At 46.9% G+C, this 24,379-nt stretch overlaps 5 non-coding genes and 2 pseudogenes across 5 annotated transcripts; all 7 read left to right on the top strand.

Moving 5' to 3' along the window:
* Positions 1-11,239: 11,239 nt before the first annotated feature.
* On the top strand, positions 11,240-11,455 carry LOC141230355 (U2 spliceosomal RNA; annotated as a pseudogene).
* A 6,103-nt stretch (positions 11,456-17,558) lies between these two features.
* Positions 17,559-17,771, top strand: LOC141230391 (U2 spliceosomal RNA; annotated as a pseudogene).
* A 1,115-nt stretch (positions 17,772-18,886) lies between these two features.
* Positions 18,887-19,077, top strand: LOC141230671 (U2 spliceosomal RNA). The gene has a single exon (XR_012297124.1). It is a non-coding gene; the product is annotated as a U2 spliceosomal RNA (small nuclear RNA).
* A 1,115-nt stretch (positions 19,078-20,192) lies between these two features.
* Positions 20,193-20,383, top strand: LOC141230672 (U2 spliceosomal RNA). Its single transcript, XR_012297125.1, has one exon. It is a non-coding gene; the product is annotated as a U2 spliceosomal RNA (small nuclear RNA).
* Positions 20,384-21,498: 1,115 nt separating this feature from the next.
* Positions 21,499-21,689, top strand: LOC141230674 (U2 spliceosomal RNA). Its single transcript, XR_012297127.1, has one exon. It is a non-coding gene; the product is annotated as a U2 spliceosomal RNA (small nuclear RNA).
* A 1,115-nt stretch (positions 21,690-22,804) lies between these two features.
* LOC141230675 (U2 spliceosomal RNA) lies at positions 22,805-22,995 on the top strand. The gene has a single exon (XR_012297128.1). It is a non-coding gene; the product is annotated as a U2 spliceosomal RNA (small nuclear RNA).
* Positions 22,996-24,110: 1,115 nt separating this feature from the next.
* On the top strand, positions 24,111-24,301 carry LOC141230676 (U2 spliceosomal RNA). The gene has a single exon (XR_012297129.1). It is a non-coding gene; the product is annotated as a U2 spliceosomal RNA (small nuclear RNA).
* Positions 24,302-24,379: the final 78 nt, after the last annotated feature.

Below are 24,379 nucleotides of genomic sequence, written 5' to 3' on the forward strand. Positions count from 1 at the left end.
TATGTGTCTACAGGAGTGTGGTATAGAAGAACCCCTGGAAGACGCTGATTGGCCATATGGCCAGCATATCTGGTCTGGCTCTAGTGGGAATAAAAATGATGGAGTTGGGATAGTATTAAATAATAGAAATTTTGTTTTTGAATATTATAAGGTAATAGAGGTGGGTCGTTGCATCTCTGCAGTTGTGTGTGGGAGGGGGTGGAAAGTTAAAATTATAAATATTTATGGTCCTACAAAAAAAGAAGACAGGTTAAGTTTATTAGATAAATTATGTTTAGAATTACCTGGTAGGATCCCTGTGATAGTAACAGGTGATTTTAACTGTGTAACTGAGGGGAAAGTTGATGCCTCAGGAAAAAAATTGGCAAACATTATTTCTGATTTTTTCTTTTTTGATGCTGCTGAGGTTTATTTGGGGAAGCCACCACCACCAACCTATAAAGCTGACAGGGGTGGGATAACATCTAGGATTGATAGGATGTTTTTTTCTAAAAATATAATATGTGATGGTTTTTCTCAATTTTCAGTTCCTTTTTCGGACCATGTGTGCCTGAAAGGTGGTTTTAGAGGGGATTTAAGGCGGGTGCATGGGAGAGGTGTGTGGAAATTGAATGTGAGTTTGCTTGAGGATGAGAGAATTGTGAATGATTTTAAGAAAAAATATAGTTGGTGTAAATCTCAAAAGAGTAAGTTTGAAAGTGTATTGGTGTGGTGGGATTGGATGAAGTATGAAGTGCAAAAGTTTTTTCGTCGATGGGGCTATAAAAAGGCTGCCATGGTTAGGAGTCAATATAAAGATTTAATGATGAGGGTGGAATGGCTAGAGAAAATGAGGATGTGTGGTGTGGATGTGGATGATTTGTTAAGAAGTGCGAGAGAGGATTTGAAGAGGACTTTGGAGAGGAAGGGAAGGGAAATAATTTTTAGGTCAAAGGTGGTCCATCTTGATAAAGATGAAAAGTGTTCAAGATATTTCTTTAAAAAAATAAATGGTAAGAAGGAGGGTATGGAGGAGATTTTTGATGTGGATGGTGTTTGTGTGAGTGGGGAGGATGTAATGAAGGAAGTGCTCACGTTTTATGCTGAGTTGTTTGGCAGGAAGTGGGTGGATGAGAGTTTGAAAGAAGAAGTGCTTAAGACTTTGGATTGTAAGGTGGATAAGGATGGATGTTCTGGTCTATGTGAGGCAGTGATTGAGGAGGAAGTTAAGAAAGCGGTGTTTGGTGCAAGGAAAAATGTGACGCCTGGGAAGGATGGTTTGCCTGTGGAGCTATATGTTATGATGTGGGAAGTGATGGGTATGGATTTAGTGGAAGTGTGTCAGTTTATGTGGGAGAATGGGATGCTTGCGGGTTCAATGAAGGAGGGAGTGGTGGTCTTAATCCATAAGAAAGGGGATAAAAGGTGTTTGAGTAATTGGAGGCCAATTACGCTTCTGAACGCCGATTACAAGGTATTCAGTAAAATTTTGGCGTGTCGGATGCGTGTGGTTGTGACGCGCCCCTGGGCCTGTGTCGCGCTGCGTTGCGCACGCGGGAGCCTACCCGGAGCCGGATCAGTGGAGGGTTGTAGTCTCGTGGCGGTGACCCGGTCTGTGCCCAGGGGGTCAAACTAGACGGCAGTCTATTAGTAGTAAATAGTTGATGACTACGCCACCCGTTGAGTGCAGCCAGGAAGCTGCTGCTGCAGGGCAGACCGCTGAGGCCGGTGGTAGGATTGTGCAGCGTGATAGTATAACCCCCAACGGGAGGGGTATGGCCTCAGGGCAGCCGACGTGGATGATGGGGGTAGCAGGAACCACTCAGAGACGGTACGGTGTAGTTCAGGGTCTTTACTGGTAACAACAACAGACCCTCCCGGAGTACTTGCTAGCAAATGGGGCCTGGTCAGTCTTTGAGCAGATGGGATCTCCCCTGGCCAGGCGTAGTTGTAGGCCTCCCAAACTGACTGTACTCTTCTGGCTACCTTGCTAGAAGCTGATGTAAGTAGCCCACGTCCCTGAGTGTACCGTGTGGTGCTCACCCGTATGGCCGGTGACTCGGGGCCTTCTAATGGCTTCCGCTCCACGATGGCGGTGCTGGTCCCACGCGTGTGACCGTGCCTTCGGGCTTCTGGGCCAGAGGACCTGAAATCCCCTGCCTGACGGATTCTGCTGCTGGGTAGGAGTTAGTCCCCACAGCCTCGGACTCCGGGTCCGGTAAAGAATCTTCTTAGTCAGGGCGAGCTCTGCAGCTGCCAGCCCCTGACTCCTTGTAACTCTGCTGTTTCCTATGCTGCTTCTCTTCTCCACTCTCCTTGTCTGACTCTCCCTGCCTCAGCCCCGGGTTTTTACAGGGGAAGTTCTTCCCCTCCCAAGACTGGGCAGGAGGTGTGGCATGCACAGGATCCCTGACCAAAGGACCTCCCACCTGCTCTCAGACATAACATTACATTACTGTGGAAAACCAGACCCCTGGGGTGCCACATTCCCCCCTAGTGAAATTTAGTACTCCGGGACTAAACACATTTAGAAAAACATAACAAAGTATAACAATAACAATACAATAAGAAAAACACACAAGATGGTTACGGCGTGTCCGCAACCGGGTGCAGTCTTTGAAGAAAGCAAAGGTGTCCATTTCACCAACACAGGGAGACGTAACCAGGTAGGGGTCTGTCCTACCCCGAGTCCTTAACAGTCTCTAGTCCATCCTGGGTTACGCTCCAACTATATACAAGGATTCCCGGTAAATCCACCAAGGTTTCCTAAAAACAACTGGAAACACAAAATTATACACAAGCAACAATACACAGATAAACATAAATAAAACTATTTTTACACTTCAAATTCTCCAGCGTGCGGGTAACTGGCCTCTAGTGGCCCTAGTGGACCTACGGAGCTGACTGTCTGGCCCTGAACTACAGGGTGTAGGAGCTGTCAAGGGTAAACTGGGCAGCTGTCTACCGGCTCTTTGTCTCACTAGGGGTACGGCAGGCTCACTATAAGCAGAGGGTTGATTCTCCTGTTCTACTCGTGTGGAGTCTTCTGCCTCCTGGACCGGCTGTTCTTCCAGCTCTACCCGTTGCTCCGTAGGTTCTTGGGATGATGGTTGGAGGAAGGTGAGTACGGGTACCACAACTGCACTATTGACTTGAGTCCAAGACCGAGGGAAGTCCCCGAGCACGGTACTAACCATATCTTCCCTTTCCTCTACGGGTCGATGGTCTTCTTGTTCTTCTTCAGGGTTCCTCAGTTGTTCGGGACACTTCTTCAGGTGGTCCCGGGATACAATGGCTGTGGTTTCCCCTCCGTCTTTACTGATGGTACAGACCTTCGGGTTCTCGTGGCTTGAGGGCAGTACGGTGTACGGGTCCTTCTCCCACTGGTCATCCAACTTGTGGAGCCGTCTTTTCCTCTTCAAGACCTGCTCTCCGGGTACCAGGGGAACAGCGGGAGCATACTGGTTGTAAGTCTTCTCTTGTCTTTCCCTAGCCTGACAGAGACTTCGCTCCACGCTCTCTTGTACTCTCCGGTACTGCTGCTGCCTCTCTGTGTCCCAGTCTGTTTCTGGTGAAGTGTCCTCAGGTGTCAGGACTCCCAATTCCAGGTCAACAGGTAACTTACCAGGTCTCGCCCTCATTAGGTAAGCCGGGGTACAGTTGGTGGAACCTACCGGGATGTGGTTGTATAGGTCCACCAGATCGGGCAACTTCTCAGGCCACAGACTGCGTTCTTCCAGGGGCAATGTTTTTAGCAGATCCATTACCACCTGGTTCATTTTTTCACAAAGTCCATTAGTTTGCGGATGGTAGGGTGTCGTCCTTATCTTCCGGCAGCCATACAGATTGCAGAATTCCTGGAAGACCTCCGCTTCAAAGGCAGGTCCCTGGTCCGTCAGCACTTGGTCCGGGTACCCGTGTGGACGGCAGAAGTGCTGCTGGAAGGCTCTAGCTGCTGTTTGAGCCGTTAAGTCCTTGACGGGGACGACAACCAAGAACCGGGAGTAATGATCCACGATGGTTAACGCGTAGACGTAGCCACTTCTGCTTGGGGTCAGTTTTACATGATCCAAGGCTACCAGTTCCAACGGTTGCCGGGTGACGATGGACTGCAGGGGAGTCTTCTGGCTGGCCCGGTCCTTCCTTCTCAGATTGCACGGGCCACAGTCTCTGCACCACTTCTCGATGGTTCCCCTCATGCCTACCCAGTGGAACCGCTCGCGCAGCAGGAACTCCAGCTTTTTCCACCCGAAGTGTCCAGCTCCGTCGTGGTATGCCTCCATCACCATGGCTGCGTCTCTTCGTGGCACCACTACTTGCCAGAGTAGTTCATGCGTCCGGGAGTTGACCATTCTGCGGCACAACTTCCCCTTGTAAAGGAATAGTCGACTCTTCTCCGCCCATAGTTGTTTGGCTTCCTCCGGAGCGTCTGGTTCAAGGCGAGCCTCCGGCCGAGTCAGCATCTCCTTCACCAGTCGGACGGCAGGGTCGCTGTCTTGCGTTTCCGCCCAGTTGTAGTGGGGTAAGGGGTTCAACGTAGCAGCCTGCTTACCCCTTACCCGGTGGGAATACTGGATAGTCCCATGACGGTGGAACGCAGGGAGTTCAACTTCTTCCAGTCCCTCCGGATCTTCTCCTTCGTCCGGCAGGTTGGGCATCCTGGACAGGGCATCCGCGTTAGTATTGGAGCGTCCTGCCCGGTATTTGATTGTGAACTCGTAGTTGGACAGACGGGCCATCCACCTCTGCTCCAGGGCACCGAGTCTTGCCGTGTCCAGGTGTGTCAATGGGTTGTTATCCGTGTATACGGTGAACCGGGAAGAAGCGAGGTAATGCCTAAAGCGCTCGGTGACTGCCCATACCACGGCCAGGAACTCTAGCTTAAATGAGCTGTAATTCTCGGGGTTCCTTTCGGTGGGTCGCAGTTTTCGGCTGGCATAGGAGATTACTCGTTCTCTCCCCTGCTGAATCTGGGACAGTACGGCTCCTAGCCCGATGTTACTGGCGTCGGTGTAGAGGATGAAGGGCTGGCTATAGTCCGGGTACGCCAAGATTTCATCCCCCGTGAGGGCCATCTTCAGCTGGCGGAAGGACTCTTCTTCTAGCTCTTCCCATTTGAAGGGCGGCTTCTGGTTCTTGGCCTTTCGGGACTGGCCTATCAGGAGGTCCTGCATAGGCGCTGCCTTTTTGGTGAAACCGGGAATAAACCTTCGGTAGTAGCCTACCAACCCTAGGAACTGCCGCACTTCTTTTACGCTGGAGGGGCTTGGCCATCCCTTAATTGCGGTGATCTTATCGGGGTCGGGAGCCACTCCGTCAGCGCTCACCACGTGTCCTAGGTATTGCACCTTTGGTTTCAGGAGGTGACACTTGGAGGGTTTCACCTTTAGGCCGTAACTCGCCAGAGCTTCGAACACCTCCGCCAGGTGTTTCAGGTGGTCCTCATAAGTTTTGGAGTATACGATGACATCGTCCAGGTACAACAGGACCGTCTCGAAGTTTCTGTGGCCCAGACAGCACTCCATTAATCGTTGGAAGGTTCCTGGGGCGTTGCAGAGTCCGAACGGCATGCAGGTGAACTCGCTAAGTCCCATCGGGGTGGTGAATGCGGTCTTCTCCCGGTCCGCCTCTGCTACAGGAACCTGCCAGTACCCGCTAGTGAGATCCAAGGTAGAGAAGAAGTTAGCAGATCTTAAAGCAGCCAATGACTCCTCTATCCTTGGTAAGGGGTACGCATCCTTGTGTGTGATACGGTTGATTTTCCGGTAATCTACACACATCCTCATGGTGTTGTCTTTCTTTTTGACTAAAACTAGTGGGGCTGCCCAGGGGCTACAGCTATCCCGGATTACCCCAGCCTCCTTCATGTCTCTAAACATCCCCTTGGCGTGTTGGTAATGTGCAGGGGGTACGGGTCGATACCTCTCTTTTATGGGAGGATGATCTCCCGTGGGGATGCGGTGTTCTACCCCCTTGACTCGCCCGAAGTCTAACGGGTGTTTACTAAACACTCTCTCATACTCTTGAACCACCCGATAGACTCCTTGTTTCTGATGTGAGGGAGTGGAATCAGTACCCAAATGTAGTTGCTGACACCAGTCCTCCATGTCTTTCTTAGAGCCGTTACCTTCCTCCGGGTGAGATGGAGGCAAGGGTTCCACAGATTGTATAGAATTTTGATTAGTGGTATATAATTTGGCTAGCGTGGCATACCGGGGCAGGTACACTTCCCTCTCCCCGATATTTATTATGCGAATGGGCACCCTCCCATGGCGTACATTGACCACCCCCCGTGCTGTCAAAATGGTGGGCCTACTGTCTGAGTAAACTGGTTCTACCATTGCCTGGTAATCTCTACCTCTCAGACCAATAGCTGCCCGGCACCAAATCATCATTTCACTTTTTGGGGGCATGGCAATAGGAAAAGGGTCACACATTCTTACGCTACCAATCTCACCGCCGGAGAGTTCCACTTGTTGCCGTTGCATCAGTGCCCGGATCTCTTTCTGGAGCACCCGCTGCTCGCCGGAGCTGGCGTTCTTGGCAACCTGCTGTAAAAGGAAAATCACCTCTGCAAGACAATTTTCAATTACGTTAGTTCCTAGAGTTATTTTTGGGTGACTCTCATGTTTATCAATATCTACAATGATCAGTCCCTGTGCGGCCAGTTCGACTCTACCGATTTTGAGGGTCACCTCTTTAAATCCGATCTGTGGCACGGGCTGGCCATTGCTGGCGATGATACTCAAGTCGTCGTCAGGGTAGCGGGTAATATCCGAGTCATTCCAGTACTGCTTGAAGAGCACGTACGGGATGGTGGTGACCTGTGACCCGGTATCCAGTAGGGCACTCATGGGAATGCCATCCAGTACCACAGGCAAGACTGGACGTCCTCCCACATATCTGTCGCGCCAGTTCGATGGGCCTGGTGATCTTTTTCCTGGGGGTTGGCCCTCTACCCCAGGTTGTGCCCGTTTAAAGAACAGTACCTTTCCATATGTCCGGGTTGATTGCAGCGGCGGCAGATGGGTCGTCCGTCCTCGCTGTATCGGTCACTGGGTCTTCCTCTGGCCGGTGGGATCCTCCTTGGTCGACGCCACGGGATGTCCTCCAGTCCGGATGCCAGCTGGATCTTCCCTGGGGTGGAAACCTGTAAAGACTGCACAGTTCGGGTTAGCGCAGCAACGCTCTTAGCTAGCTCTTGGACCTGATGGTGTAGGTCTGGAGCCGGGTCATTGTCCAAAGCCTGCGCATCAGCTCCCACAGGCCCTGCCGACAAGGGCGCCGCCTCCTGGTGGTAAGTGATAGCTGGGCGCCTGTGGGTAACAACGCCACCCGGTGCTGGTTCTCGGAGCACCCGGATAGCTCTATCCTTGAACTGTGCAAAGTCCAGATGGGGATCCTGTAAGGCCATTGCCCGCAACTGGGTTCGGTGGGCATTGCAATATAAACCCTCTATAAATTGTTCAGTCAATAGCCTGTCCTCGTTTCCCACCCCATCAGGGTCGGTCTGCTTTATGGCCCTCAGGGCCTCTTGTAGGTTTAGTGCATAGTCCCTTATACTCTCATGCGCTCGCTGCTTGCACCCGTAGAATCTAAGCTTAATCTCGGCTGAGGTGCGGGTATCAAAGGTGTCCTTCAGCCGGGTTAGTATCCCTGCGACAGTCTTCCTCCCAGGTGGCCAGGATTTTACTTCCCTTTTGGCTGCCCCGGTTAGTTGGGCCACCAGGATGCTCACTTTTTGTTCTTCTGTGAGGGGGTACACCTGGAAGAGGCTATCCAGCTTTTCTCTAAAGTCATGCAGGGTATGTGACTCCCCTGAGTACTGGGGTAGCCAAGCTGCTCCCGGGATATAGGGCATGGTGAAGGGCATAACTGCAGCAGCGGTAGCGCTGGCGGGGGTTGAGGCAGTGAAGCTCTCCTCCGTATCCGACATCTTCCTCCCCCCTAGTGGACCGTGGCCTACCTTGCGATGATCCTCTTCCGTAGGCCGCGGCTCCGCAGTGGATCGTCAGGGTTGAGGACCTTCCGTCGCGCTCCTGTGACGTCGGCGTCTGCTGGGCTCCTTCCAGGACCTTACGCAACGTCCGGACGTGAGGCGGGGCTTCAGTTCTCGCGCGCTTTCGGAGTCCACGCCCCTCTTCTTCCCGCGCGGCGTCCTCAAGATGGCGTCCAATGGCGGGAAAACTCCACGGATGGCGGGAAGAAGGTCGAAGATGGCGCCGGATGGCGGGAAACCTTCGCGGATGGCGGGAAGAAGGTAGAAGATGGCGCCGGATGGCGGGAAACCTTCACCACTGGTAAGTTTGAACAGTCTTTGCTTTTCAGGCACGCAGTACCCGGTGGTTGCGGGCACGAAATCCTGCCGACTACGCCAAAGTTGACGCGCCCCTGGGCCTGTGTCGCGCTGCGTTGCGCACGCGGGAGCCTACCCGGAGCCGGATCAGTGGAGGGTTGTAGTCTCGTGGCGGTGACCCGGTCTGTGCCCAGGGAGTCAAACTAGACGGCAGTCTATTAGTAGTAAATAGTTGATGACTACGCCACCCGTTGAGTGCAGCTAGGAAGCTGCTGCTGCAGGGCAGACCGCTGAGGCCGGTGGTAGGATTGTGCAGCGTGATAGTATAACCCCCAACGGTAGGGGTATGGCCTCAGGGCAGCCGACGTGGATGATGGGGGTAGCAGGAACCACTCAGAGACGGTACGGTGTAGTTCAGGGTCTTTACTGGTAACAACAACAGACCCTCCCGGAGTACTTGCTAGCAAACGGGGCCTGGTCAGTCTTTGAGCAGATGGGATCTCCCCTGGCCAGGCGTAGTTTTAGGCCTCCCAAACTGACTGTACTCTTCTGGCTACCTTGCTAGAAGCTGATGTAAGTAGCCCACGTCCCTGAGTGTACCGTGTGGTGCTCACCCGTATGGCCGGTGACTCGGGGCCTTCTAATGGCTTCCGCTCCACGATGGCGGTGCTGGTCCCACGCGTGTGACCGTGCCTTCGGGCTTCTGGGCCAGAGGACCTGAAATCCCCTGCCTGACGGATTCTGCTGCTGGGTAGGAGTTAGTCCCCACAGCCTCGGACTCCGGGTCCGGTAAAGAATCTTCTTAGTCAGGGCGAGCTCTGCAGCTGCCAGCCCCTGACTCCTTGTAACTCTGCTGTTTCCTATGCTGCTTCTCTTCTCCACTCTCCTTGTCTGACTCTCCCTGCCTCAGCCCCGGGTTTTTACAGGGGAAGTTCTTCCCCTCCCAAGACTGGGCAGGAGGTGTGGCATGCACAGGATCCCTGACCAAAGGACCTCCCACCTGCTCTCAGACATAACATTACATTACTGTGGAAAACCAGACCCCTGGGGTGCCACAGTTGTAGCTGATGTGATTGGTAAAGATCAAGTGTGTGCAGTGCCTGGTAGATGTATGACGGATAATCTGTGTCTTTTAAGAGATGTGTTGTGGGATTGTAAAGTAAGAAAGCAGAAGTGTATGGTGATGGCTGTTGACTTTGAAAAGGCGTTTGATCGCGTGTCTCCTGTGTTTCTATTTGAGGTTTTGCGTAGAATGGGTTTTCCGGAGAAATTTGTGCGTGCCGTGAGAGGATTGTATGGGGAGGTGATGAGTGAATTTCTGGTGAATGGGTTTTTGAGTGAGAAAGTGTGTATTAGGTCTGGTGTGAGGCAAGGTTGTCCCATGTCACCGGTATTATTTGTGTGTGTGATTGAGCCACTGCTGTGTATGATTCGGAAAGAGAAAGTGGTGCGTGGTTTGTTAGTGCCAGGGAGTGGTGGAATGACTGTGAAAGTCTTAGGATATATGGATGATGTAGTAGTGGTGAGTGAGAGTGTGGCCTCTATGGAGAGAGTAAAATTGTTGTTGAATTTATTTAGTGGCGCGTCAGCGTTTCGTGTGAATTGGAACAAATGCATGTTTAAATGTTTTGATGACAATAGGATTAAGATGGATGGTGTGGCTGGTGTGGATGGTGCAATTAAAGTGTTGGGAGTTTTTTTTAATGATGATTTGAAAGGTTATGAGAGTTGGGATGAATGTGGTGAGCGGATTGTGCGGAAGATGAATTTTTGGAAGTTACGTTCTTTGTCTTTGGTAGGGAAGGTTCTTATTATTAAGGCTGTTATTCTCCCTATTTTGCTTTATGTTTCTTGTATTTTTCCAGTGCCCTATAGGAAAATTAAAAAAGTGGAGAAACTAATTTTTGTGTTTTTTTGGGGCAGTAGGATGGAAAGACTTAAGAGAGAGATTTTGTTTAAGCAATATTTGTATGGGGGACTAAAGTTTCCGAATATTGAAGTGTTTCTAACATTGCATTTTATTAAGACTACGGTCATTTTGATTGGGAAGAATAATAAAGGGGCATTTATGTGTAAGTATTTGGCTGGATGGATGCTGTATGGTCTGAATTGGGTGAAGCGTGATAAGAATGTGCCTGTTGCTTTTAAGTGTCCTGAGTGGTATGGTTTGATTGAGAAGTTTGTGAGGAAGAATGATTTGTTAGCAGTTGCAATGAAAGACTTTATGTTGGTTAAGAAGGTGATGGGGAAGATGTGTGTGAATGAGTGTGAGAGTAATGTGGTGGGATTGCGTTCTATGGAAGTTGCGCGGGTATGGAAGAAGTTAAGCATTCAAGGTGTGTCGAATAGACAGCGAGATATAGTATGGATGGGCCTTCATAATATTTTGCCAGTGAGGGATTTTCAGAAGAAAAGAGATCTCATAAGATCTGCAGTATGTCCAAGGGATGGTTGTGGAGCGAATGAGACGGTGAGGCACCTTATGTGGGATTGTAATTTTGCGTATGATGTGTGGAAAGGTGTGGGTGGACTGTGTAAAGGGGTTGCTGGTGTGAAGTTTATTGATTGGAGAGTGGCTATGTTTGGTTTTGGTGCTAGTCGTCGTGGCCTAGAAAGGATGATGTGGTTTATTATGGTGTGTGTGCAGGAGAGCTTGTGGGATGTGAGAAATTTGTGTGTGTTTAAAAGAGTAAATTTAACAGTAAATGATTGTATTAGGTTGATCTTAGCAAGACTATATGTAATCTATTTGTGGGATACAAGAGAAGGTGGTGGTGGTGGAACAGATTCTGAAGGTGTGTGGAAATACCTTAAGTGGCAGGATATGGTTAAATACCGTTGATATTTTTTCTGGAAATGTCTCTGGCATAGGATTACTTGTTTGTATTTTTGTTGAATAATACTTTAATAAAGAAACCACAATGATGCTTATGAAGTGGCAGTATAACTTATGACGAAGTCTGGTTAACTGTTTGCTTATATCTAAACCTGAGTGGTTTTAAAAAAAAAAAAAAAAAAAAAAAAAAATCTGTTCTTATCAGTTTAATATCTGATACGTCCCCTATCTGGGGACCATATATTAAATGGATTTTTAGAACAGGGAGATGGAAAAAGAGCTTGCTCTGTCCACTCCACGCATTGACCTGGTATTGCAGTATCTCCAGGACCGGTGCACCCCTTCTTTGCAGTTTCTAAAATCAGAAAGAATTGAATTCAATGTTTTTTGTTCATTTTGCTTGTTTGTCGGATTTGGGGATGGACTCTTTGGCTTTGCTTTTCTTCTCCTCATTGGATTTTTCATGTTCAAAGTTGCAGAAGCCAGATTACAAGCTCATTTTGGTTCAACTTCAGCAACTGTGCATTGCATTGCCATGTAATGTGATGCAATGCTATCTTTCTAGCTCTCCCTTTTTACTTCCTTTTGGATAAACAGACATATTAGGCAAGCATATTGGAGCTTTCACCTAAATAACTACAGGTGGTGAGATAAGCTGCACAATATAATTGACCTTTCAGTATATTGTTGCACACACACCATCTATTTAGCAAATGCCCTTGTTATCAACAGCAGCCTTTTAAACTCACCTGAGCTAACAGGTATGTGCGCTGGTTACTCTGCTGCGCTTAAAATTTCTTTTTTGGTTTGCTACAATGCCTTTTCTGAAACGTTGTCTCCTTCTGCTGGAACACTGACTTCTTTCATTTAATGCCTGCAGACTATAAAAGAGAACCCAACCCAAAAAGTTTGGTTGATTAGTCTGTGGCATTCTGTTAAACTGTTGCTTATGGCGGTCTCTGTGAGCTTCTCAGCGACATTCAGCCAGCCAGGTATCCTGCCTGCAGTAGATGGAATGTGGCAATGGAACGCTGGCTGCGCGTGTCATAATAGGCTCTGAGCCTTTATATACCTGTGCACAGCAGCAGCCACCTTCAGTCTGCTGCTGGACAGCCAGCAGCAGCAGCAGCAGGAGAGGTATGTAATCAGGAGCCCTCCTGCTAAGGGTAGACAGCTGCTCGTTCCACCCCACCCCCCGCCTTAATTGGTTCTCCTCCCTTCCAACGGTGTTGAGGCGGGTGGGAACAGCAGGGGGTGAAGGTGCTGTGTTTAAAGAGGTGGAGTTATGCAGATCTAAAACGCGTGGATTGCAGCAGCAGCAAGCCGAAAAGTGCAGGCATGTAAGGGATCTAGAGGTTGACAACATGTCTTCTTAACGGGAGTCCAGGAGCTCATCTCCACAAATGGACTTTTCAGGATCCTTGGGTGGCTCCGTAGTTTGAAACCAATTCTGGTTATCGCTTCTCGGCCTTTTGGCTCAGACCTAGTGTTTGGACAAGAGGTTCCTTGTGTACTAGCCCTCGGCCTTCCAGCATCGCCACTTCGGTGGCTTAAGCTGGATGCTGCTATAGGGGGAGAGTGAGGAGGAAACGAGAAGGCGATTCCTGAAGCGACCATGGGTGTCAAGCTTCGTTTTGCTGGGACCGGGGATCCCCGGGTCAAGAATGCTTTCCGTATCGACGTCTCTGAGGAGAAGAAGGACCATTTCTCGTTGTCATACCTGGTCAACGCCATTTTCTATGAAATCCTGAAGATCCAGAAGTCGGAGATCATCTGTTTGCAGGAGTTCAGAAGGGAGCATAGGTACGTCTTGGTGCTTTCTTCTATGGCGGCTTGCCAAAACCTTTTCAAAACTCTTCAAGTCCTTTCAGAGCACCCTCAGCTGGATGGACTTATCTTCACTGTACTCTACTCTAAGGGGGATATCCCGGTGGTAATATTCATGCACAACCCCTTTATCTCCCGGGATGATATCACTGCATTCCTGAGAAGACACTGCATTTTTGTGCAATTCTCCCATAAAATCTTAAATGGAGAAGGGCTGTGGACTGGGAAGTATAAATACTTTGTGAGGTTTGGGATAGACCCTCATGGTCCTGGAGGTATTCACTATCCTCCCCTGAACTTTACAATTGGAAGAGACTCTGGATATCTGTTTTTTCCCGAGGCGCCATTGTTCTGCAGGAGATGCAACATGTTCGGGCATATCCAGGATTTCTGCAAGCAATTGCCAAACTGTAGAAAGTGCAACAAGTACGGTCATCTGGCGAAGGATTGTTCCAACCCGGTGGTATGTGATGCCTGCGGGGAGGAAGGACATGTGATTCGGGATTGTAAGGCTAAAGTCAAGCCTAGGTCCTTCTCCGAAGTGACCAAAGGTAAGCCTACTGTCCCTGCTGTTACCCCACAGGTGACTACTGCAGAGATCAATGCTGAGACGGAGCCCCCTGAGGTTGAAGATCTGGTGGGTGAGGCCCAGAACCTGTTGGACCCTCCGGCCCCTGCTGGGCCAGGTATGGAGATCTCCGAGTTGGATGTGGACCTCCCTCATCAGTCCGAAATATGTGGTGAGGGTGACATGGATGTGTCTCTAGCTCGAACCCCTGCATTGTCCTGGGGTGCTACAGACGAAGAGGTGGCCAGGGATGGTGGCCAAGGAGACTTTACTTCTGGGAGGTCTTTTGATGATGATGATACTCCTGAACTGGCCAATAAAAAACCCAGACGAGAGTACTCACCTGCCAGCGGAGGGTGCGACAGTCCTGCAAGTGACCGCATTTACCCGCAGGATGTCTTCTCCCCTGATGCTCCTTACCTTGGCATCCCTGAGAGCATCAACACCTTTGGGGTGCTTTCCCAGTCTGATGATAATGGATGAGTATGGTGTGATCAACATTGAGTCATGTATTTCTTTTCATTAATTAATGTCTTGCCAATCTGGTTGGGATGTAGTGTCCCTAAATGTAAGGCAGATCAGATCTAAAATCAGAAGAACAACTGTTCTGGACTACCTGAAACATTTAGGTGCTGATGTTTTTTGCCTTCAGGAGTGTGGGATTCAGGATGCTCCTTGTGACAAAGACTGGCCTTACGGACAGCATATCTGGTCAGGGTCTAATCATAATAAAAATGATGGGGTGGGGATATTAGTTGGGAATAAAGAAATCTCTATTGATAGTTATATTGTGGTGGAGGTGGGCCGATGTTTAATTGCATTTTTGAGTTATAGAGGGTGGCGGGTCAGAATTATTAATTTATATTGCCCTACAGGGAAGGAAGAGCGGCTTGCTCTTCTTGAAAAATTAAGTTTTTTTCTTCCAGGGAAATCTCCCACTATTTTTGTTGGGGACGTTAATTGTGTCACAGAAGGAAAGTGTGACATAACAGGAAAGAAATTGTCCCATTTAATTTGTGATTTTTCCTTTTTAGATGCAGCAGTTGTTGTTCTTGGCATGCCACCACCGCCGACATACCATGCTGACCGTGGTGAGATTCATTCCAGAATTGATTTAATGTTATTTTCTAAAAATATGGTATGTTTGGATTTTTCTCAACAAAAGGTACCTTTTTCGGACCATGAATGTTTGAGAGGCGTGTTTTGTGCGAATGGTGACCAAGTGTATGGCGGTGGGGTATGGAAGTTGAATGCAAGGCTGTTAGAGGATGATGAGGTGATGAATGAGTTTAATGTAAAGTATGAAAGATGGAGAATGCGTAAGAAGGATTTTGTGTGTGTTCTTGACTGGTGGGACTGGGTGAAAGTGCAATTTAAAACTTTCTTCAAAAAGTGGGGCTATAGAAAAGCTGCCAGATATAGGAATAGGTTTAATGACCTTAATAGACGGATTGACTGGTTGAGAAAGTGTGTTGCAAGTGGTTTGGAGATGTCTGATCAACTTACTGAGGCTAAGAATGAATTGAAGCGTGTGTTGGATGAGAAAGGAAAGGAAATTATATATCGTACTAAAATTGAGCACCTGGAGAAAAATGAGAAGTGTACGAGGTTCTTTTTTAAAAAAATGAATGGTAGGAAGACTGATATGAATGAAGTTGTGAATGAAAGTGGAACCAACTGTATGGGTGAGGATGTGCTGAAAGAAGTGAATAGGTTTTATAGCAAGTTGTATGATGAGAAATGGATTGACTCTGGGCTTGTGTCATATGTTCTGAATGGTGAGGAGAAAAAACTTGATTCTGAGGAGCGTGATCTATTGTGTGAGGATGTAGTTCTGGATGAAGTGAAGAATGTGGTGTGGAGTGCTAAAAAGAGTAAGACTCCTGGGAAAGATGGTATACCTGTAGAGTTGTATGTGAAAGCATGGGAAGTTTTGGGAACAGATTTGACTGAGGTATGTAAGTATATGTGGGTGAATGGTAGGTTGTGTGAATCAATGAAAGAAGGAGTGGTTGTGCTTGTGTATAAAAAGGGTGAGAGGAAACGTTTGGAAAACTGGAGACCAATAACACTGCTGAATTCGGATTATAAGGTCTACAGTAAGTTACTGGCAAATCGTATGCGTGAAGTGATTGGTAGTGTTGTGGAGGAGGACCAAGTATGTGCAGTGCCTGGAAGAAGTATGAGTGATAACTTGTTATTGTTGAGAGATATGATTGGGGATTGCAAGGATAGAAAGCAGAAATGTATGACTTTAGCTATTGATTTTGAGAAGGCGTTTGACAGGGTTTCGCATGTGTTTTTGTTTAAAGTACTGGAAAGAATGGGGTTTCCTAGAGAATTTGTGAATTGTGTAAAATCATTGTATGATTGTGTGTCAAGTGAGTTCTTGGTTAATGGGTGGCTGTGTGACAAAGTGAAGATTAGGTCAGGAGTAAGGCAGGGGTGTCCTATGTCCCCCGTCTTATTTGTATGTGTAATAGAACCATTGTTATGTTTGATTAGACGGGATAAAATGATGAGAGGTTTGTTGGTGCCTGGTAGTGGTGGTAAGCATGTGAAAGTGTTAGGTTATATGGATGATGTTGTGGTTGTGAGTGAAAGTATGGCTTCTTTGAGTAGAATTAAATTGCTTTTGGATTTTTTTGTTGGTGCGTCTGGTTTTAGGGTAAATTGGAATAAATGTAGTTTTAAATGTTTTGGAGATAGTAGTATTCGTATGGATGGTGTAAAGTGTGAAGAGGGTGCAATCAAGATTTTGGGCGTATTATTTAATGATGACTTAAAAGGGAATGAAAGTTGGGAAGAGTGTGGTATGCGGGTTGAACGTAAATTGAATTTTTGGCGAATGAGAGAATTGACTCTGCGTGGTAAGGTGTTAATTATCAAAGCAGTGATTCTCCCTATCCTGCTTTATGTGGCGACTGTTTTTCCTTCTCCTTACAGGAAAATTAAGAGAATAGAGAAGTTGGTATTCACATTCCTGTGGTGTAGTAAGATGGAGAAGTTGAAGCGGGAGAGCCTTTTTAAGGCTTGTCAGCATGGTGGGCTGGCCTTTCCCAATATTGAAGTTTTTTTAGGCCTTAATTATATTAAGACTGTGGTTATTTTGCTGGGTAAAGGCAATAAAGGTGCTTTTATGGCTAATTATTCTGCTGGATGGATGTTGTATGGGTTATGCTGGAGGAAGAGAGATGCGAGTGTGCCTGTGGCCTTTAAGTGTCCTGTTTGGTATGAGGTGATTGAGAAATTTGTGAGAAAGCATGATTTGTTGAGTGTGGGAATGAATGATTTTAGAATGACCAAGAATGTGGTGAAAAGAATGAGTGCAAATGAGGTAGAGTGTAATATTGTTGGGCTGAGAGGGAATGAGGTTTCAGATGCATGGAAGAAGTTAGATACGTATGGGATGTCAAACAAACAGAAGGATGTGGTGTGGATGACTTTACATAATATTTTACCTGTGAGAGAAGTGCAGAAGAAAAGAGAGTTGATAAGAACAGATGTGTGTCCGAGAGTGGGATGTGGTGGTTGTGAGACTGTCAGGCATGTTATGTGGGATTGTGAGTACGCGTACAGTGTGTGGAAGTGTGTAGGTGGATTGTGTAAGGGTTTAGCAGGCGTGAATTTTGTGGATTGGCGTGTGGCGATGTTTGGAATTGGTGCGTGTAGTCGGTCTAAAGATAGAATTTTATGGTTGATAATGGCTTGTGTGATGGAGAGTTTGTGGGATGCAAGGAACCTTGGACTTTTCAAAAGGAAATCTTTATCAGTGAATGAATGTGTTAGACTTATTCTTTCAAGACTATACCTGATATATAAGTTGGACAGCAGAGGCGGTGGTGGCACAGATGCCGAAGGGATTTGGAAATTTAAAAAGTGGCATTACCTTATCAAATACCAGTGATTTTTTTCTTTGTGATTCCTTGAAGTTTCTGCATTTGTGTTACGTAAAGGATGTTCCCTTGTGATTATATTTCGTCTTATACTACTGCTAAATAAATAGAACCATGATGATGAGAAGTTTTAAGTAGCAAATTTTGGAGAAATTCATACTGTTTGCTAAAAAACTAAACTGAATGGTTTAAAAAAAAAAAAAAAAAAAAAAAAAATCTGTTCTTATCAGTTTAATATCTGATACGTCCCCTATCTGGGGACCATATATTAAATGGATTTTTAGAACAGGGAGATGGAAAACGAGCTTGCTCTGTCCACTCCACGCATTGACCTGGTATTGCAGTATCTCCAGGACCGGTGCACCCCTTCTTTAATGCAGTTTCTAAAATCAGAAAGAATTGAATTCAATGTTTTTTGTTCATTTTGCTTGTTTGTCGGATTTGGGGATGGACTCTTTGGCTTTGCTTTTCTTCTCCTCATTGGATTTTTCATGTTCAAAGTTGCAGAAGCCAGATTACAAGCTCATTTTGGTTCAACTTCAGCAACTGTGCATTGCATTGCCATGTAATGTGATGCAATGCTATCTTTCTAGCTCTCCCTTTTTACTTCCTTTTGGATAAACAGACATATTAGGCAAGCATTTTGGAGCTTTCACCTAAATAACTACAGGTGGTGAGATAAGCTGCACAATATAATTGACCTTTCAGTATATTGTTGCACACACACCATCTATTTAGCAAATGCCCTTGTTATCAACAGCAGCCTTTTAAACTCACCTGAGCTAACAGGTATGTGCGCTGGTTACTCTGCTGCGCTTAAAATTTCTTTTTTGGTTTGCTACAATGCCTTTTCTGAAACGTTGTCTCCTTCTGCTGGAACACTGACTTCTTTCATTTAATGCCTGCAGACTATAAAAGAGAACCCAACCCAAAAAGTTTGGTTGATTAGTCTGTGGCATTCTGTTAAACTGTTGCTTATGGCGGTCTCTGTGAGCTTCTCAGCGACATTCAGCCAGCCAGGTATCCTGCCTGCAGTAGATGGAATGTGGCAATGGAACGCTGGCTGCGCGTGTCATAATAGGCTCTGAGCCTTTATATACCTGTGCACAGCAGCAGCCACCTTCAGTCTGCTGCTGGACAGCCAGCAGCAGCAGCAGCAGGAGAGGTATGTAATCAGGAGCCCTCCTGCTAAGGGTAGACAGCTGCTCGTTCCACCCCACCCCCCACCTTAATTGGTTCTCCTCCCTTCCAACGGTGTTGAGGCGGGTGGGAACAGCAGGGGGTGAAGGTGCTGTGTTTAAAGAGGTGGAGTTATGCAGATCTAAAACGCGTGGATTGCAGCAGCAGCAAGCCGAAAAGTGCAGGCATGTAAGGGATCTAGAGGTTGACAACATGTCTTCTTAACGGGAGTCCAGGAGCTCATCTCCACAAATGGACTTTTCAGGATCCTTGGGTGGCTCCGTAGTTTGAAACCAATTCTGGTTATCGCTTCTCGGCCTTTTGGCTAAGATCAAGTGTAGTATCTGTTCTTATCAGTTTAATATCTGATACGTCCCCTATCTGGGGACCATATATTAAATGGATTTTTAGAACAGGGAGATGGAAAAAGAGCTTGCTCTGTCCACTCCACGCATTGACCTGGTATTGCAGTATCTCCAGGACCGGTGCACCCCTTCTTTAATGCAGTTTCTAAAATCAGAAAGAATTGAATTCAATGTTTTTTGTTCATTTTGCTTGTTTGTCGGATTTGGGGATGGACTCTTTGGCTTTGCTTTTCTTCTCCTCATTGGATTTTTCATGTTCAAAGTTGCAGAAGCCAGATTACAAGCTCATTTTGGTTCAACTTCAGCAACTGTGCATTGCATTGCCATGTAATGTGATGCAATGCTATCTTTCTAGCTCTCCCTTTTTACTTCCTTTTGGATAAACAGACATATTAGGCAAGCATTTTGGAGCTTTCACCTAAATAACTACAGGTGGTGAGATAAGCTGCACAATATAATTGACCTTTCAGTATATTGTTGCACACACACCATCTATTTAGCAAATGCCCTTGTTATCAACAGCAGCCTTTTAAACTCACCTGAGCTAACAGGTATGTGCGCTGGTTACTCTGCTGCGCTTAAAATTTCTTTTTTGGTTTGCTACAATGCCTTTTCTGAAACGTTGTCTCCTTCTGCTGGAACACTGACTTCTTTCATTTAATGCCTGCAGACTATAAAAGAGAACCCAACCCAAAAAGTTTGGTTGATTAGTCTGTGGCATTCTGTTAAACTGTTGCTTATGGCGGTCTCTGTGAGCTTCTCAGCGACATTCAGCCAGCCAGGTATCCTGCCTGCAGTAGATGGAATGTGGCAATGGAACGCTGGCTGCGCGTGTCATAATAGGCTCTGAGCCTTTATATACCTGTGCACAGCAGCAGCCACCTTCAGTCTGCTGCTGGACAGCCAGCAGCAGCAGCAGCAGGAGAGGTATGTAATCAGGAGCCCTCCTGCTAAGGGTAGACAGCTGCTCGTTCCACCCCACCCCCCGCCTTAATTGGTTCTCCTCCCTTCCAACGGTGTTGAGGCGGGTGGGAACAGCAGGGGGTGAAGGTGCTGTGTTTAAAGAGGTGGAGTTATGCAGATCTAAAACGCGTGGATTGCAGCAGCAGCAAGCCGAAAAGTGCAGGCATGTAAGGGATCTAGAGGTTGACAACATGTCTTCTTAACGGGAGTCCAGGAGCTCATCTCCACAAATGGACTTTTCAGGATCCTTGGGTGGCTCCGTAGTTTGAAACCAATTCTGGTTATCGCTTCTCGGCCTTTTGGCTAAGATCAAGTGTAGTATCTGTTCTTATCAGTTTAATATCTGATACGTCCCCTATCTGGGGACCATATATTAAATGGATTTTTAGAACAGGGAGATGGAAAAAGAGCTTGCTCTGTCCACTCCACGCATTGACCTGGTATTGCAGTATCTCCAGGACCGGTGCACCCCTTCTTTAATGCAGTTTCTAAAATCAGAAAGAATTGAATTCAATGTTTTTTGTTCATTTTGCTTGTTTGTCGGACTTGGGGATGGACTCTTTGGCTTTGCTTTTCTTCTCCTCATTGGATTTTTCATGTTCAAAGTTGCAGAAGCCAGATTACAAGCTCATTTTGGTTCAACTTCAGCAACTGTGCATTGCATTGCCATGTAATGTGATGCAATGCTATCTTTCTAGCTCTCCCTTTTTACTTCCTTTTGGATAAACAGACATATTAGGCAAGCATTTTGGAGCTTTCACCTAAATAACTACAGGTGGTGAGATAAGCTGCACAATATAATTGACCTTTCAGTATATTGTTGCACACACACCATCTATTTAGCAAATGCCCTTGTTATCAACAGCAGCCTTTTAAACTCACCTGAGCTAACAGGTATGTGCGCTGGTTACTCTGCTGCGCTTAAAATTTCTTTTTTGGTTTGCTACAATGCCTTTTCTGAAACGTTGTCTCCTTCTGCTGGAACACTGACTTCTTTTATTTAATGCCTGCAGACTATAAAAGAGAACCCAACCCAAAAAGTTTGGTTGATTAGTCTGTGGCATTCTGTTAAACTGTTGCTTATGGCGGTCTCTGTGAGCTTCTCAGCGACATTCAGCCAGCCAGGTATCCTGCCTGCAGTAGATGGAATGTGGCAATGGAACGCTGGCTGCGCGTGTCATAATAGGCTCTGAGCCTTTATATACCTGTGCACAGCAGCAGCCACCTTCAGTCTGCTGCTGGACAGCCAGCAGCAGCAGCAGCAGGAGAGGTATGTAATCAGGAGCCCTCCTGCTAAGGGTAGACAGCTGCTCGTTCCACCCCACCCCCCGCCTTAATTGGTTCTCCTCCCTTCCAACGGTGTTGAGGCGGGTGGGAACAGCAGGGGGTGAAGGTGCTGTGTTTAAAGAGGTGGAGTTATGCAGATCTAAAACGCGTGGATTGAAGCAGCAGCAAGCCGAAAAGTGCAGGCATGTAAGGGATCTAGAGGTTGACAACATGTCTTCTTAACGGGAGTCCAGGAGCTCATCTCCACAAATGGACTTTTCAGGATCCTTGGGTGGCTCCGTAGTTTGAAACCAATTCTGGTTATCGCTTCTCGGCCTTTTGGCTAAGATCAAGTGTAGTATCTGTTCTTATCAGTTTAATATCTGATACGTCCCCTATCTGGGGACCATATATTAAATGGATTTTTAGAACAGGGAGATGGAAAAAGAGCTTGCTCTGTCCACTCCACGCATTGACCTGGTATTGCAGTATCTCCAGGACCGGTGCACCCCTTCTTTAATGCAGTTTCTAAAATCAGAAAGAATTGAATTCAATGTTTTTTGTTCATTTTGCTTGTTTGTCGGATTTGGGGATGGACTCTTTGGCTTTGCTTTTCTTCTCCTCATTGGATTTTTCATGTTCAAAGTTGCAGAAGCCAGATTACAAGCTCATTTTGGTTCAACTTCAGCAACTGTGCATTGCATTGCCATGTAATGTGATGCAATGCTATCTTTCTAGCTCTCCCTTTTTACTTCCTTTTGGATAAACAGACATATTAGGCAAGCATTTTGGAGCTTTCACCTAAATAACTACAGGTGGTGAGATAAGCTGCACAATATAATTGACCTTTCAGTATATTGTTGCACACACACCATCTATTTAGCAAATGCCCTTGTTATCAACAGCAGCCTTTTAAACTCACCTGAGCTAACAGGTATGTGCGCTGGTTACTCTGCTGCGCTTAAAATTTCTTTTTTGGTTTGCTACAATGCCTTTTCTGAAACGTTGTCTCCTTCTGCTGGAACACTGACTTCTTTCATTTAATGCCTGCAGACTATAAAAGAGAACCCAACCCAAAAAGTTTGGTTGATTAGTCTGTGGCATTCTGTTAAACTGTTGCTTATGGCGGTCTCTGTGAGCTTCTCAGCGACATTCAGCCAGCCAGGTATCCTGCCTGCAGTAGATGGAATGTGGCAATGGAACGCTGGCTGCGCGTGTCATAATAGGCTCTGAGCCTTTATATACCTGTGCACAGCAGCAGCCACCTTCAGTCTGCTGCTGGACAGCCAGCAGCAGCAGCAGCAGGAGAGGTATGTAATCAGGAGCCCTCCTGCTAAGGGTAGACAGCTGCTCGTTCCACCCCACCCCCCGCCTTAATTGGTTCTCCTCCCTTCCAACGGTGTTGAGGCGGGTGGGAACAGCAGGGGGTGAAGGTGCTGTGTTTAAAGAGGTGGAGTTATGCAGATCTAAAACGCGTGGATTGCAGCAGCAGCAAGCCGAAAAGTGCAGGCATGTAAGGGATCTAGAGGTTGACAACATGTCTTCTTAACGGGAGTCCAGGAGCTCATCTCCACAAATGGACTTTTCAGGATCCTTGGGTGGCTCCGTAGTTTGAAACCAATTCTGGTTATCGCTTCTCGGCCTTTTGGCTAAGATCAAGTGTAGTATCTGTTCTTATCAGTTTAATATCTGATACGTCCCCTATCTGGGGACCATATATTAAATGGATTTTTAGAACAGGGAGATGGAAAAAGAGCTTGCTCTGTCCACTCCACGCATTGACCTGGTATTGCAGTATCTCCAGGACCGGTGCACCCCTTCTTTAATGCAGTTTCTAAAATCAGAAAGAATTGAATTCAATGTTTTTTGTTCATTTTGCTTGTTTGTCGGATTTGGGGATGGACTCTTTGGCTTTGCTTTTCTTCTCCTCATTGGATTTTTCATGTTCAAAGTTGCAGAAGCCAGATTACAAGCTCATTTTGGTTCAACTTCAGCAACTGTGCATTGCATTGCCATGTAATGTGATGCAATGCTATCTTTCTAGCTCTCCCTTTTTACTTCCTTTTGGATAAACAGACATATTAGGCAAGCATTTTGGAGCTTTCACCTAAATAACTACAGGTGGTGAGATAAGCTGCACAATATAATTGACCTTTCAGTATATTGTTGCACACACACCATCTATTTAGCAAATGCCCTTGTTATCAACAGCAGCCTTTTAAACTCACCTGAGCTAACAGGTATGTGCGCTGGTTACTCTGCTGCGCTTAAAATTTCTTTTTTGGTTTGCTACAATGCCTTTTCTGAAACGTTGTCTCCTTCTGCTGGAACACTGACTTCTTTCATTTAATGCCTGCAGACTATAAAAGAGAACCCAACCCAAAAAGTTTGGTTGATTAGTCTGTGGCATTCTGTTAAACTGTTGCTTATGGCGGTCTCTGTGAGCTTCTCAGCGACATTCAGCCAGCCAGGTATCCTGCCTGCAGTAGATGGAATGTGGCAATGGAACGCTGGCTGCGCGTGTCATAATAGGCTCTGAGCCTTTATATACCTGTGCACAGCAGCAGCCACCTTCAGTCTGCTGCTGGACAGCCAGCAGCAGCAGCAGCAGGAGAGGTATGTAATCAGGAGCCCTCCTGCTAAGGGTAGACAGCTGCTCGTTCCACCCCACCCCCCGCCTTAATTGGTTCTCCTCCCTTCCAACGGTGTTGAGGCGGGTGGGAACAGCAAGGGGTGAAGGTGCTGTGTTTAAAGAGGTGGAGTTATGCAGATCTAAAACGCGTGGATTGCAGCAGCAGCAAGCCGAAAAGTGCAGGCATGTAAGGGATCTAGAGGTTGACAACATGTCTTCTTAACGGGAGTCCAGGAGCTCATCTCCACAAATGGACTTTTCAGGATCCTTGGGTGGCTCCGTAGTTTGAAACCAATTCTGGTTATCGCTTCTCGGCCTTTTGGCTAAGATCAAGTGTAGTATCTGTTCTTATCAGTTTAATATCTGATACGTCCCCTATCTGGGGACCATATATTAAATGGATTTTTAGAACAGGGAGATGGAAAAAGAGCTTGCTCTGTCCACTCCACGCATTGACCTGGTATTGCAGTATCTCCAGGACCGGTGCACCCCTTCTTTAATGCAGTTTCTAAAATCAGAAAGAATTGAATTCAATGTTTTTTGTTCATTTTGCTTGTTTGTCGGATTTGGGG

Source organism: Phyllobates terribilis, unplaced genomic scaffold, assembly GCF_046119375.1.
Source record: "Phyllobates terribilis strain yellow unplaced genomic scaffold, ASM4611937v1 Scaffold_499__1_contigs__length_1316695, whole genome shotgun sequence".
NCBI lineage: Eukaryota > Metazoa > Chordata > Amphibia > Anura > Dendrobatidae > Phyllobates > Phyllobates terribilis.